This window comes from Crocuta crocuta, unplaced genomic scaffold (assembly GCF_008692635.1).
Source record: "Crocuta crocuta isolate KB4526 unplaced genomic scaffold, BGI_CrCroc_1.0 scaffold427, whole genome shotgun sequence".
Lineage (NCBI taxonomy): Eukaryota > Metazoa > Chordata > Mammalia > Carnivora > Hyaenidae > Crocuta > Crocuta crocuta.
In genome coordinates, this window is record NW_027533273.1 from 2,928,213 (window position 1) to 2,942,094 (window position 13,882).

Sequence of the window (13,882 nt, forward strand, 5' to 3'; positions counted from 1 at the left end):
TCAAATTCATTTTATGAGGCCACAATTACCCTGATACCAAATTCAAATTAAGGATGCTATAAGAAAAAAAAAACTATAGGCCAATATCCTTGATAAATATAGATGCAAAAATTCTGAACAAAATTCTAGCAAACCACATTCAACTCCATGTTAAAAATACCTTACACCATAATCAATTGGGATTTATCCTTGGGATGCAAGGATGTTTCCAACATATCCAAATTAATAAATATGAAACACCGCATTAATAGAATAAAGGATAAAAGCATATTATCCTCTCAGTAGATGCAGAAAAGTGTTTGACAAAATTCAGCACCACTTCATGATAAGAAAAGTTTTCAACACATTGGGTATAGAAGGAATATAACACAACCTAATAAAGGTCTATGTGACAAGCCCTTCCCTAACATCATACTCAACTCTAACCTAGTCCCAATTAGAATAAGAAGAAGAAATACAAAGGATCCAAATTGGACAGGAAGAAGTAAAAAACTATCTGTGTTGACAGATGACATGATCTGATATAGAGATAATTTTAAAGATTACACACACAGACACATACACACACACTGTTAGGATAAAAGAAATCAGTAAAGTTGCAGATTGGAAAATCAGCATAGAGAAATCAGTGGCATTTCTATATACTAACAATAAAATATTTGACAGGAAAACAAAGAAAACACTTCTATTTGCAACAGCCTCAAAAACAATGAAATCCTTATGAATAAATTTAACCAAGGAGGTGTGAAATCTGTACACTGAAAGCTCCAAGATATTAATAAAAGAAATGGAAGAAGACACAAAAACTTGGAAATATATTCCATGTTCATCAACTGGAAAAATTAATATTATTAAACATTACTAAATATACTGAAAGCCATCTTTAGATGCAATGCAAATGCTATCAAAATTCCAATGGCATTTTTCAAAGAAATAGGAAAAACAATACCAAAATTTGTATGTAACCATAAAAGACTCAAGATAGACTAAGTGCTCTTGAGAAAGAAGAACAAAGCTGGAGGCATCACACTTCATGATTTCAAACTCTAATACAGAGCAATAGTGATCAGAACAGTATGTTACTGACATAAGAACAGACACATAGATCAATGAAATACAAGAGAGAGTCCAGAAATAAGCACATGCATGTGATCAAAAATATTTACATACTGTAGGTTCCCTACAAATCACCTAGACCAGGTTCCCATTTAATGGGACAAATTTCCCGACACCTAAGTATAGCCTCAAACATCAGATTCCAACCACAGACATCAGCCTCTGGGAATATGGTGGCCTAAGGATACAAAGTAACCATACCCATGAAAACTACCAGAAATGCTGTACAAAATACAGTTTTAAAATCTTCTCAAAAGCATTGAAGAGATGGCAAGAGTGCCTGTAATTTTTAGGCCAAAATTTAAGTGAGAGGAAAATTACAGATGGCCACACAGAGAGAGGTGGACAATATGAAAAAGCAATGAAGAGACAAAGAGAATAGAGTGAGAAGTTCTAACATACATGAAATTTGAATTTCAGAAATAGAGGAGATGGAAAATGGTATAGAGGCAATGAGATGTTTTTTTAGATTACTGCTCAAATCCACAGATTTAGGAGTATAAGAAACCCCAAGGAAGAGTACAAAGAAAAGAGAGATCCACAACTATAGAAAACTAACTGCAAAGGTCTTAAGAGTAGACCAAGAGAAAAGACAGGTCACAGCCAAAGGAATTAGAATTAGACTCACACCTGACTTCCCAGCACCAAACATGGAAGCCAGAAAACCATTTCCTCAATGTGGTCAAGAAAACAACTTAGAATTCTGTACCCATTGAAAATATCTTTCAAGGATGAAGACAAAATCAAGAGGTGTTGCTTTCTGACATCCGCTATAGAGATAGTGAAAGTTGTAAGGAAGTCTCAGGGAAGTGAATGGAGATCCATACGGGAGGGTCATTTGGGTTTTAATGTGACTGATTCTCAACAGTCTTTGCTTGCGTTTGCAGCTTGTTACTGCTTGCCAGAAAAAATATTCTCTCCCTGCCCTGCAACTCCTTGACTTGATAGTTAGCACTGTAAACTTGGCATAGTAAGATGGACACACGACATTCTGCAGAGGAAATCTATCCTCTCTCTTCATCCTCCAGCAATAAAGCTGCATGTCACATACTGCTGGTTCAGACCTTGGGGGAAAAAAACCCTAAAGTTTTAGTTCTCTTGAACAAATAGAGTGACCTGTTTTAAAAGTCAGTTATAAGTGGGGTGCTTGGGTGGCTCAGTCAGTTGACATCTGACTTTTTGATTTCAGCTCAAGTCATGATCCCACGGTCTTGGGATCAAGCCCTGAGTTGGGCTCTGCACTGGGTGTGGGACCTGCTTAAGATTCTCTCTCTCCCTTTCCCTCTGCTCCTCCCCTGCTCTCTCTCTTTCTCTTTCAAGAAAAGGAAATAAAAGAAGAGAACAGAACAGAAAAGAAAAGAAAGGAAAAGAAATGAAAAGAAAAGAAAAGAAAAGAAAAGAAAAGAAAAGAAAAGAAAAGAAAAGAAGAGAAAAGAAAAAAACTGCAGAGTTTATCTTGCCATATTGGCACATTTAGCTATGATCAGTTTGCTTGTTTTTTAATGTTATTTATTTTTGAGAGAGGGAGAGAGAGAGAGAGAGAGAGCAGAGGAGGGGCAGAGAGAAAGAGAGAGAGAGAGAGAGAGAGAGAGAGAGAATCTGAAGCAGGCTCCAGGCTCTGAACTGTCAGCATGGAGCCCAACCGGGGACTTGAATTCACGAACCATGAGATCATAACCTGAGCTGAAGTCGGATGCTTAACAGACTGAGCTTCACAGGTGCCCCAAGGCGTTTGGGTAAATAATAAAGATTTCCTCAAAGCCTGGAGTTTGAGGTCTTATTTTCTTCAATGATTTATTAAAATTACTCTTGAGCAGAGTAGTTTAATAAGCTAATGATGTAGTAGAAGACCTCCAGGTCTTCTTCAAGGTAAAAAAAAAACCCATAATCTGTCAACTGTCTTCAAAGGAAGGTGAGTTTTTTAGTTACAGGGACCCTCATTTTGTTGAGCATCCTGACAAGGTTGCTGAGGTGAATGATCTCTGTAGTTGAAGAGAAGGGATTTGAAGTTGGAATGAGTGCATACCAGAATTGGGGAGTTAAAGAGCACACTCAGTGAGGATGAAGATACATACTGAGAAACAAAATTAGGAACAAAACATCTTTAGAAAACATATCTATTTTCCATATTTTAATCTTCGGTGTGCCCTGTGCTCCTTTAGGTCTCCTTAAATGCACAGCATGAAATATATATTGTTACAAAGGAAACCAATTATATTGAAATTTAATTACTAAAATACATTAAAAAAACAAATTTGAGATATTGTAACATGTGCTTCCTTAGTAATGCTTTACACAAACAAAACAGAGGGTTTAATAACCATCTTGGATTTCAAAGCAATGGTGAGCATAAGATATATTTCCAGGGGCGCCTGGGTGGCTCAGTCGGTTAAGCGTCTGACTTTGGCTCAGGTCATGATCTCATGGTTCGTGGGTTCGAGCCCCGCGTCGGGCTCTGTGCTGACAGCCAGCTCAGAGCCTGGAGCCTGTTTCAGATTCTGTGTCTCCCTCTCTTTCTGACCCTCCCCTGCTCATGCTGTCTCTCTCTCTCTCTCTCTCTTTCTCTCTCAGAAATTAAAAAAAAACATTAAAAAAAAGATATATTTCCAGATATAACAATTATAATGTGATATGAAAATGCCTGTGATTTCTGTTAGTGAGGAGTAAAGTCACAGGTACTGCCAACATTGCTGCCTATATTCAAAATGAAAGGAAATGGCTTACCTCAGTATTTTTGTTCAACCAGGGACACAGACCCTAGACAAGAACTTTGCTCTAGGGTGTAATGTAAATTTTCTCCTTCTCCAGATGTTCCTCAGCAAAGAACACACTGGAATGCAATGCTGCCACGTGAGAGGATTCTCTTAGGGGCCATCAAGGACAAAGAAGTAGGATGGGGGCCCAGTCCCTGACCAACTCTCACTCCCAAGGCATTTATTAACTAAGTGCTCAGTGACCCATGGCTCTGCCCTGCTGAGGGTGGACACGCGGCCCGTCTGCCATCTTCTGCACATGTAATGCAGGTGACTAGGAAGAACAAAGAATATCCGCTTATAAAAGAAATGCACTTGAAAACCAGAAAACAGGGAGATTAAATATTTCCCTAAGGTACATTAAGAGCTGCTATTAGGAAGGCTGAAAAGGTTTTGTGTTTCCTTTTACCTCTTCATATCTGTGCAGCACTTTTAACTTCCCAAAGCTTTTTGTCCATCTTTTATCTAATTGGTTTTTCACAACCACCCTGGGGTTGACAGTGCAGATTTTTAAAAACTTCTTCCTCTCCTAAAAATATATATTTCAAACACAATTTACCAGAATCTGAGCAAAAATTCACAATGGAATAAGCAGTGATATTTCTGAGAATACAACTGTTTCATCCTCCAAGGGAAAATTTAAATGAAATGAAATATTTAGCACAAATAATTTCCCTCCACTGTGAAAGCTGACAAAAGGCAGTAGTAAGTGCTTATTAAAGGCAAACACATTCTAATTTTTATAAAAAATTCAAACAATCCAGTAGTGTTGAAGAGAATACTTCAAATTTTTCTCCCTACTTAATAAAAAATATATCAGGCTGAGTCCAGTTAGCAGACAGAAATCACAATAGATATTTGAACAGTAAGAATTTAATATGGAGACTGGATAACTAGGTATAAAGTTGTTAACTAGGTAACTGAGTGGATAAAAAGAGAGTAAGGCAGGGGTGTGCAAATTACAATCTGTGGGTTATATCTGGCTTACTGTCTGTTTTTGTTAATAAAGGTTTATTCCCCCTTCTTTTTATTTGAGAAAGAGAGAGTACATGTGAGCCGGTGGGTAGAATCTTAAGCAGACTCCACACCCAATGTAGAGCCCAACTTGGGGCTCCATCCCATGACCCTGGGATCATCACCTGAGCCAAAACCAAGAGTCAGAGACTCAACTGACTGAGCCACCGAGGCACCCCTTTGTTAATAAAATTTTACTGGAACACACCCATGCTCATTTACTTGCATATTGTTTATGGCTGCCTTGTGCTGTAATGACAAAGTTAAATAGTCTCAGTGGAAACCATGTAGTGTGCAAAGTGTAATATAATTACCTTCTGGGCCTTTGCCAGAAAGGTGTAGTGTGCAAAGGGTAATATAATTACCATCTGGTCCTTTGCCAGAAGGGTTTGCTTATCCCTGCTCAGTATTACTGTATCAAGGAGGTAGCATTGTAGGAAGCAGCTTATATTTCTAGAACTGGGGAACAAAGAGAAGGGGCTGGAATTATTAATACTTGGAGGAGCCAAAATTCAGACCACTGAGGGGAGGGCTGCAGTCTGGCTGTTGCTGATGTCTCAAGGAGGGGGTACCATGAGGCTGATCCTACAGTGTTGGAAGAACTGGATAGAACAGGTCTAACTGAGTGAAGAAATGAGAATCAAAGGAGTTAAGAGACTTGCCTTAAAACCACACAGCCTTAACAGCAGAACTGGAAGTTCCTCTAGGGAATGGGATTTCAGAATCGGCTTAAAAGATGGAAAGGAGATGGGGTACCTGGGTGGCTCAGTCGGTTAAGCTCTGACTTCGGCCCAGGTCATGAGCCTACAGTTTGTGGGTTCAAGACCCACATTGGGCTCTGTGCTGACAGCTAGCTCAGAGCCTGGAGCCTGTTTCAGATTCTGTATCTCCCTCTCTCTCTCTGAACTTCTCCTGCTCACGCAGTGCTGTCTCTCTCTCTCAGAAATAAATAATTTAAAAAAACATTAAAAAATTTTTAAAAACATGGAAAGGAGAGAGACCATGGCAGTATGTGGTGTGGGATGGGCATTCTTGCTTCGGGAACAGCTCAAGGGGGAAAATACAACGTAGGAATAAATCTTGAAGGGAAGGTGCAAAGGGCATCAGATCCCCAGGCTTGCGTCACATCCCAGCTGGATTTTGTCAGGACCTCTAGGTGTGACTCTCAGGCATTAGTATTTTGGAAAACTCTCCAAAGGATTCCAGCTGTGGGGCCAGGCTGAGACCCAATGCGTGGAACGAAGGCATGCATGCATCCACATTCAGAAGCATCCACCCACCCCATTCCCACCTCACTCATGGGGTCGTCCCATCTTGGAAGGGGTCCACTGTTTGTAGGCAGAGGGGTTCGGCTGCATTGGGTGGGGAAGTGGTGGTGGGTCTCCCCCAGAGAAGTGGCAGCCCCTAATCCCTCAGCAGACAGACTCGGGCCAGCTCGCTCCCGGTGCCGTGGCCACACGGCTAGCCTCTGACTTCAGCCTACTCACGAAGAGCAGCGTGTCCATCCCCTGTGTTCCTCCTGCCACCACGCCCCTTAATAAAGCTCCTTTCATTGAGCCAGGTCACTTTCAGAGCATCAGCACTCGTGTAACGAAGGTAAAAAAGCCCTCACGAGGGAGAACATGCCCACACACAAGGAAGCTGAAACAGTATCGGACAACGCAGATAACCCTGAGGTGGGGCCTCCTGCGGAATGCGGCACCAGAGGGACTCCAGGGATGCAGACGTGCTGTGTGCGCAGCCTGGGTCTGCCAGCCGAGCCGCCTGCCAGGCCTGCGTGGGCTCACCGCTGCTCTGCACAGGAGAAAACATGCTGAGAGGGAGCGAGAACGCAAGCCAGATTCTTCTTGAACATTTTTTCCTGTGACAAAAGTAGTACCTGTTCATTTGGAAAATTTTTGAAAGCTACTGCAAAGCACAAAGTAGAAAATCGTCACTTGGATTCCACTAGTCAGAAAGGACTTTAGGTAGAGTTGTGGGGTGATCCGCCTCTATGTGCAGTGCAGACACATACAGTAAAATTGAGATAGAGCAACATTTTGATCATCTTGACTGTACATCCTTGTACTTAAAAATTTTTAATTAGTATTTATTTATTTTGAGAGAGAGAGAGCAGTGTAGGGGCAGAGAGAGAAAGAGACAGAATCCCAAGCAGGTTCCTCACTGCTAGCACAGAGCCTGATGCAAGGCTTGAACTCATGAACCGGAGAGGTCATGAGCTGAACCAAAATCAAGAGTCAGGTGCTTAACCGACTAAGCCACCCAGGTACCCCACATTGTACTTTTTAAAAAACTTAATCTATCTTGAGCATTGCCATCTGTAGCGTTTTTTTTTTTTTAATGTTTACTTTTTTAAATGTTATTTATTTTGAGAGAGAGAGAGCACGAGCAAGGGAGGGGCAAAGAAAGGGAGAGAGAATCTCAAGCAGGTTGTGCGCTGTCAGCACAGAGCCCCACAAGGAGCTCCATCCTATGAATCATGAGATCACGACCTGAGCCAAAATCAAGAGTTGGATGCTCAACTGACCGAGCCACCCAGGCCCTCGACCTGTAGTGTTGTTTTTCTTTTTTTTTTTTTTTAAATTTTTTTTATGTTTTATTTATTTCTAGGAGAGAGAGAGACAGCGTGAGCAGGGGAGGGTCAGAGAGAGAAGGAGTCACAGACCGAAAGAGGCTCCAGGCTCTGAGCTGGCAGTCAGCACAGAGCCCGACGCGGGGCTCGAACCCACGAACCGCGAGATCATGACCTAAGCGAAAGTCGGACGCTTAACCGACTAAGCCACCCAGGCGCCCCTGTAGTGTTGTTTTTAATGCTTTGTTGGACTCCATTGCATGGATAGCATGGCTTATTTATTTATTTTAAGGATTTTTAAGACATGTTAATTTATTTCAAGACTTTTTCTTAAGAGCAGTTTTGGGTTCACTGAAAAATTAAGGGGAAGGTACAAAAATTTCCTTCATACCCTCTCACCCCACACATGCATAGTCTCCCCCAATATCAAAATCTCCCACCAGAATAGGATGTTTGTTACACTTGGTAAGGCTGTACTGACACATCTAAGCACTCAATGTCCATAGTTTATATTCGGGTGGACTCTTGTACTTTCTGTGGATTTGGACAAATGTATAATGACATGTATTTATCACTCTCACGGCACCAAAAATCCTCTGAGGCACAGCTTACTCAATCATTCCATTGTTGTTTTTATTTTTCAGTCCCATAAATAAGACTGTAATGGTCATTCTTATTGAAAACTCTTGATTCACATACTTGGTTATTTCTCAGTTCTCTTAAGTGCCAAGCTGTGGGATTTCATACCTTTACCTAAAACACTTCCTTGTCTCCCTGTTCTCTAATTTGTTAAGTTATGTTTATTCCTTCAAGTATGAGCTTAAAATGTCACTTCCTCTAGGGAACCTTCCTGACCCAAGGCTAAGTTACATTTATCTTTCTGTTGTATACCTTGGTAGCATATTTACTGTTCTTTCACAGCACTATCACATCTACTTCTGTCTGGTTCTCTACCAGGCCCCCAGACTTTGAATAGTGTCTGGTCCACAGTAGGTATCCAAGAGTTTGCTAATTGAGGGGCACCTGGGTGGCTCAGTTGGTTAAAGTTCCACATCAGGCTCTGAATTGACAGTACAGAGCCTGCTTGGGATTGCCTCTCTCTCCCTCTCTCTCTGCCCCTATCCTACTCGAGTTCCCTTTCTCCCCCTCTCTCAAAATAAATAAAATTAACTATATATATGTGTATACATATATATAGTTAATTCAATTCATACTTATATCAGGTTTTCTAAGCTGAGTTTTTAGATATCTTTTCATCTTTCATAGAGAGTTTTTGAAGACTGATTTAGCTTCCAGTTCACCTACAGTCCTAAGGCTGTAATGCACAGGTAGCAGATGATGAAGCCTAGAGTGGAACCTGATCATTTCAAGCGTCAATTAACTGTGCTTGCCCTGTGCTTATGGTTAGCTCCACCAACCCAGGACAAGGAAGCATACCTTCCAGAGGATAAGTTTATCTTTACTAGAAGAAAACCCATATTTCCATCCATCCATCCTTCCATCCATCCACCCAGCCACCCCCTATCCATCTTATATAGAGTATATATTATTCTTCAGTCAACAAATATTTATTGAGTGTCTACCATGCTCCAGGCACAGTTTAAGTTTCAATGAAAATGGTGGAAAACCTCTCTTTCCTTTTATATCTTGTAATTTATTTATTATATGGAAAACATTATGCCATCAATTTAGAGACTATCTGCACAGAAAAAAACATGGTCCTTACCCCAATAAACTTACAGTCTACCGATGAATTATGGTAAATACACAAATAGCATAATGCCAGTAGAAGATCTGAGAGCTAGAAACTAAGAGTTTTGGGAGAGTATTGTATAACCTCCTTTTATGGCTTCTGAAAGAATTTCCATCTCTGTAGAATGGAATAATCTCAACTCGTGGTCTAATGGTGAGACATCACAAAAGCTGATTCACACCTCCTATTTCATAGTTAATTGCTCCAGGGAAGGAACTCGACCAGGCTTGACCTATCTACTTCCTTCTGTGAAATATTTCAAACTAAAACTGAGAGCTTCTGTTTTTTTCTAAGAGTGTACATTATAAGAGGGAAAGTTCCGATGGGCTGTAGGCAGCATATTTCTTGCCATTTGGAGAAAAATGGGCTGCACTGAAAGAATGGGCTTAAATGAAGAGAGATTCAGGAAATGGAGAGTCTGGTGGCCTTTTATCCATGGTTCCCATTGTTCAGACAGTCCATCCATCGCTTCTTCCTTCCCTTGTATTGTTTGTTCAAGCCTTCCTTAACAATAGCTGACATATTCACCACTGGTATCTATCAGTTTGGGTTGGGTGTGTGTGACTTGTAATCTAAAAGAATCCTTTCTGAAGGCTTTGCAACTGAGGGAGAATATGAACTGAGTCTTAAATGATGAAACAGACTTAGGTGTTGTAAGTTTTGGCTTTTTCTCCAAGCCTGAGCTACTGCAGAAAATGTGTCAAAGCACATTTAAATGATCATTTTGTATTTAAACACACACACACACACACACACACACACACACACCCCTTTTCCCTGAAAGGTTGAAATAAACTTTTCACTGATAATACTAAAAACAGACTATTTCAATTAATAGGGAAAAATTTAATGTTTATCCCATCTCTACAAAAACTCACCCTTGAGAAACAACCACTGTTAACAATCTGGAATGGTCATCTAATATATATCCAATATAATCTACTCTTTTCTTACTATGGGCCTCTTTTATTTATTTATTTTTAAATGTTTGTGTATTTTTGAGAGAGAGAGAGAGAGAGAGAGAATGAGCTGGGGAAGGGCAAAGAAAGAGGGAAACAGTATCCAAAGCGGGCTCTGTGCTGACACCAGAGAGCCCAATGTGGGGCTTGAGCTAATGAACTGAGAGATCATGACCTGAGTGGGAATCAGATGCTTAACCAACTGAGCCACCCAGGGGCCCTGACTATGAGCATCTTTCAAAATGTTTTTGTTTTAAAAATCTTTTTATTTGGAAATTATTTCATATCAACAAGATTTGAAAATTAAAACACTACTATGGAAAATAAACTCATCTGTTTATCTTAATCTCGTTAGCTTTATCATTTGCTCTCTATCATTCAAAGGCAAGTTATGTACATCATTACCCTTTATCTCTAAATTCTTGAGGGTGTAGGTTCTAAGAATAAAGCCCTTCTCTTCCCTACAATGGTTCAGTTGTTAATTTCATAGACGTATACTGATACAATGCTTTCACCTACTGTCTACAGCCCAGTTTGTCAGTTGTTCTAATAACTGTCTTTTATAGCATTCTTCCCTTCCAGTTCAGGATTCCATCTAGGGTCAGGCATTGTATTTAGTTATCAGGTCTCTATAGCTTTTTTAAATCTGGGACTTTTCCACAGCCTTTCTTTATATTTTATGACATTAACTTTTTATTAAAAAATAGAAATATCCTCATTATGTGTTCATCTGATATGTCCTTGTGATTAGATTGAGGTTGTCCATTCTCTGCCAGAATAATGGATAGGTGAAATTATAGTCTTTTCAAGGTATTCTATCTAGAGGTATATAATTTACTTGCAGGAAAATGCACAGATCATACGTGTACAGTTTGATGAACTTTTTTTGCATATTCATAAAGCTATATAACCAACAAAATAAAAATCTAGAATATGTCATGGGGCACCTGGGTGGCTCACTCAGTTGAGCATCTGACTTCGGCTCAGGTCATGATTTCACAGTTTGTGAGTTTGAGCCTTGCATCAGGCTCTGGAGCACGGAACCTGCTTCAGATTCTGTGTCTCCCTCTCTCTCTGCACCTGCCTTGCTCATGTTCTGTCTCTTTATCTCTCAAAAACAAACAAACAAACTTTTCAAAATCTAGAATATTTCCATCCATGCAAGAAGCTTTCTTGTGCCCTTTCCTAGTCATTGCCTATTCCCACCCCCCATGCCAAGAAAACATTATTCTTCCTTCTATCGCTGTATATTACTTTGCCAAGTCCTTGGATTACATATAAATAGCACCATGGACTTGGTATTTTGTCTTCCTTCATTTAACACAGGTTTTTTTTTTTTGAGATTCTTTTATGTTGTATACATCACTGGTTCATTCTTTCTTTTTCTTTTTTTAAATTGCCTTTTAGTATTCCATTGTATGAATATCTCATGATTTGTTTATCCATTTTCTTGTTGGTGGGTAATGTTTGTAGTTCTTGACCATTATGAATAAAATTGTTATGAAAAGCCTTTTGTAAGGCTTTTGTGGATATGTAGTTTTATAATATCTTGGATAATTAGCTTGGGGTAGAACTGCCAGACCAAAGAGAAAGCTTATGCTTCATGTTTTAGAAAGTGCTAGTTTTCTAAAGTGGTTTGCATTTTACATTCATACTAGCCGTTTCTGAGAATTCCAATCGCTCCACATCCTCACCAACGGTTACAGTTGTCATTTGTTTTAGTTTTAGTTTTATTGGTTTTTTTGTTTGTTTTAGTTCATTCTGGTGGTTGTATAATAGTATCTCCATGGTTTTCTTTTGCATTTCTCTGATTATTTTAAGCACCTTTTACTTGCTTTGTGAAATATCTTCTTTTGTGAAATACCTTCTCAATTCTTTTGTCAAATTAAAAAAAAAATAAGCTTCACTTACTGATTTCCAGGCACTCTTTACATATTTTATATACAAGGTATGTCAGATATAGATGGTGATTATTTATCCCAGGCTGTGTCTTACTTTGTAATTCTCTTAATGGTGTTTTGTCATGAACAGAAGGTTTTCATTTTGACCAAGTCCAATTCAACAATTAAAAAATAATAATAATTTCAGGCTTCCTATCTCACATATCCACCTCATATTAATTTTTGCACATGGTGAGAGATGGAGGTGAAGATGCCATCCTGTGTGTTATAAGCCCTCCAGCAGGACTCTGGATGCCAAGCATTGTATGACTGTGGGTGTCTCTCTCTGCTCTCAGCCCAGCTCCAGCTTCTTCACTGCTGTGACTGCAGACCCAGCAAAAGTGATACAGGGAGAATCGGTGCACAGGGAACTCGTTCTGTGTTTAAACCTCTTACAGATTGCAATTTCCCTTGCCAGCCTCAAAGCTGTTCTAAGCTCCGCTGGTTTCTCTTTACCCCTGTAAAGTCCTTCTACCCATCACAGACTAGATTCTCCATGGACTTGTGTCAAGACTCAGAGAGTGACACGCTGGTCTCTTCTCACTCAGGGAGATCTCACCCTTTGCTGGCACTTTGTTCCTTTAGACTTCTTTGCCTCTGCAACTCTCTAATGTTATTTAAAAATGCAGTTTGGGGAAGTCATATCAACTCTTCGCTAGTTTTTACAGTGAGTGCGATGATCCACTGCAACTGTCAACAACATCAGAACCAAAAGCTAGAAACTTGATTACCTGACTTTCAACTACTTTTAACATGATAATTCCCAATTCTTTATTTTGAATCAGGACTTCGCTAATGAATCCCAGACCTTTATCTCTAGTTATCCTAATGTTCTGCAGGCCTCTTAAATTTACGTATCTTACATGGGACTCATCATTTTTTCCCACAAATGGGCTCTTACCTGGAATTTCTCGTCTTGCTGAATACCATTCCCATCCACCCAGTCACCCGGTCGCTGGATGTGTTGACTTCTCCTTCTCTCTTACCACCATATCAGTGGGTTACTGATTTCACTAGACTCCATCTCTAAAAGTCTCATGTATTCCATTCCATTGACTCTCCTGCCACTGCTCTACTCAAGGCCTTTGTGATCACTGGCCAAAACTATTATAACTGCTTCCTCACTGAATTCTAGTCTCTACTTCTGTCTCTCCCCACCTCTCTTCCTCTACACACACACACACCCCACACACAAAATCTTCCTGCCTCTTTTAAGAATGATCTTTCAAGCAATATAGCTTTTTGAACACTCACACATGATCAAGTCACTATAAGACTTACCAATTCCCTATAGCTGTCTTAATTTCCACAGAACGCAGTATAAATTGCTTAGAATTTCAAGTCCCTCATAATCTTGTCTAAACCTATCTTTATAGGCACATGTCCAGTTATTCTCCCTTGGATGATTAGGGGCCAATGACGTTGCACAGCTCCATGGGGCACCATTCACATGGTATTTCAGACAAATGGCCTCCCATTGAATGTGATGTCATCAATGACCTGGAGTTTTATAGAAATAGCCTTGCTATGCTTTACCATCTATAGATTGCTCTCTGTCTCCTCCCTCCTTAAATGTACATTCACACCTTTGTACTATTTTCTCATCCTGCCTGAAATACCTTTTTAAGCTTACCTGCTGGCAAATTTCCCCTTCTACTCTTAGACCCAACTCAGATGACTACTATCCACCTCTGTTTTTTTGACCAGCCCTTTACCTTACAGGGAGGAATAAACTATTCTACCATTACATTGTATTATTGGCATTTATAGACTTA

The 13,882-nt window shown here is 39.9% G+C and overlaps 1 non-coding gene across 1 annotated transcript; it reads left to right on the forward strand.

Moving 5' to 3' along the window:
- Window positions 1-3,486: 3,486 nt before the first annotated feature.
- TRNAQ-UUG (transfer RNA glutamine (anticodon UUG)) lies at window positions 3,487-3,571 on the forward strand. Its single transcript has one exon. It is a non-coding gene; the product is annotated as a tRNA-Gln (tRNA).
- The last annotated feature ends 10,311 nt before the right edge of the window (window positions 3,572-13,882 follow it).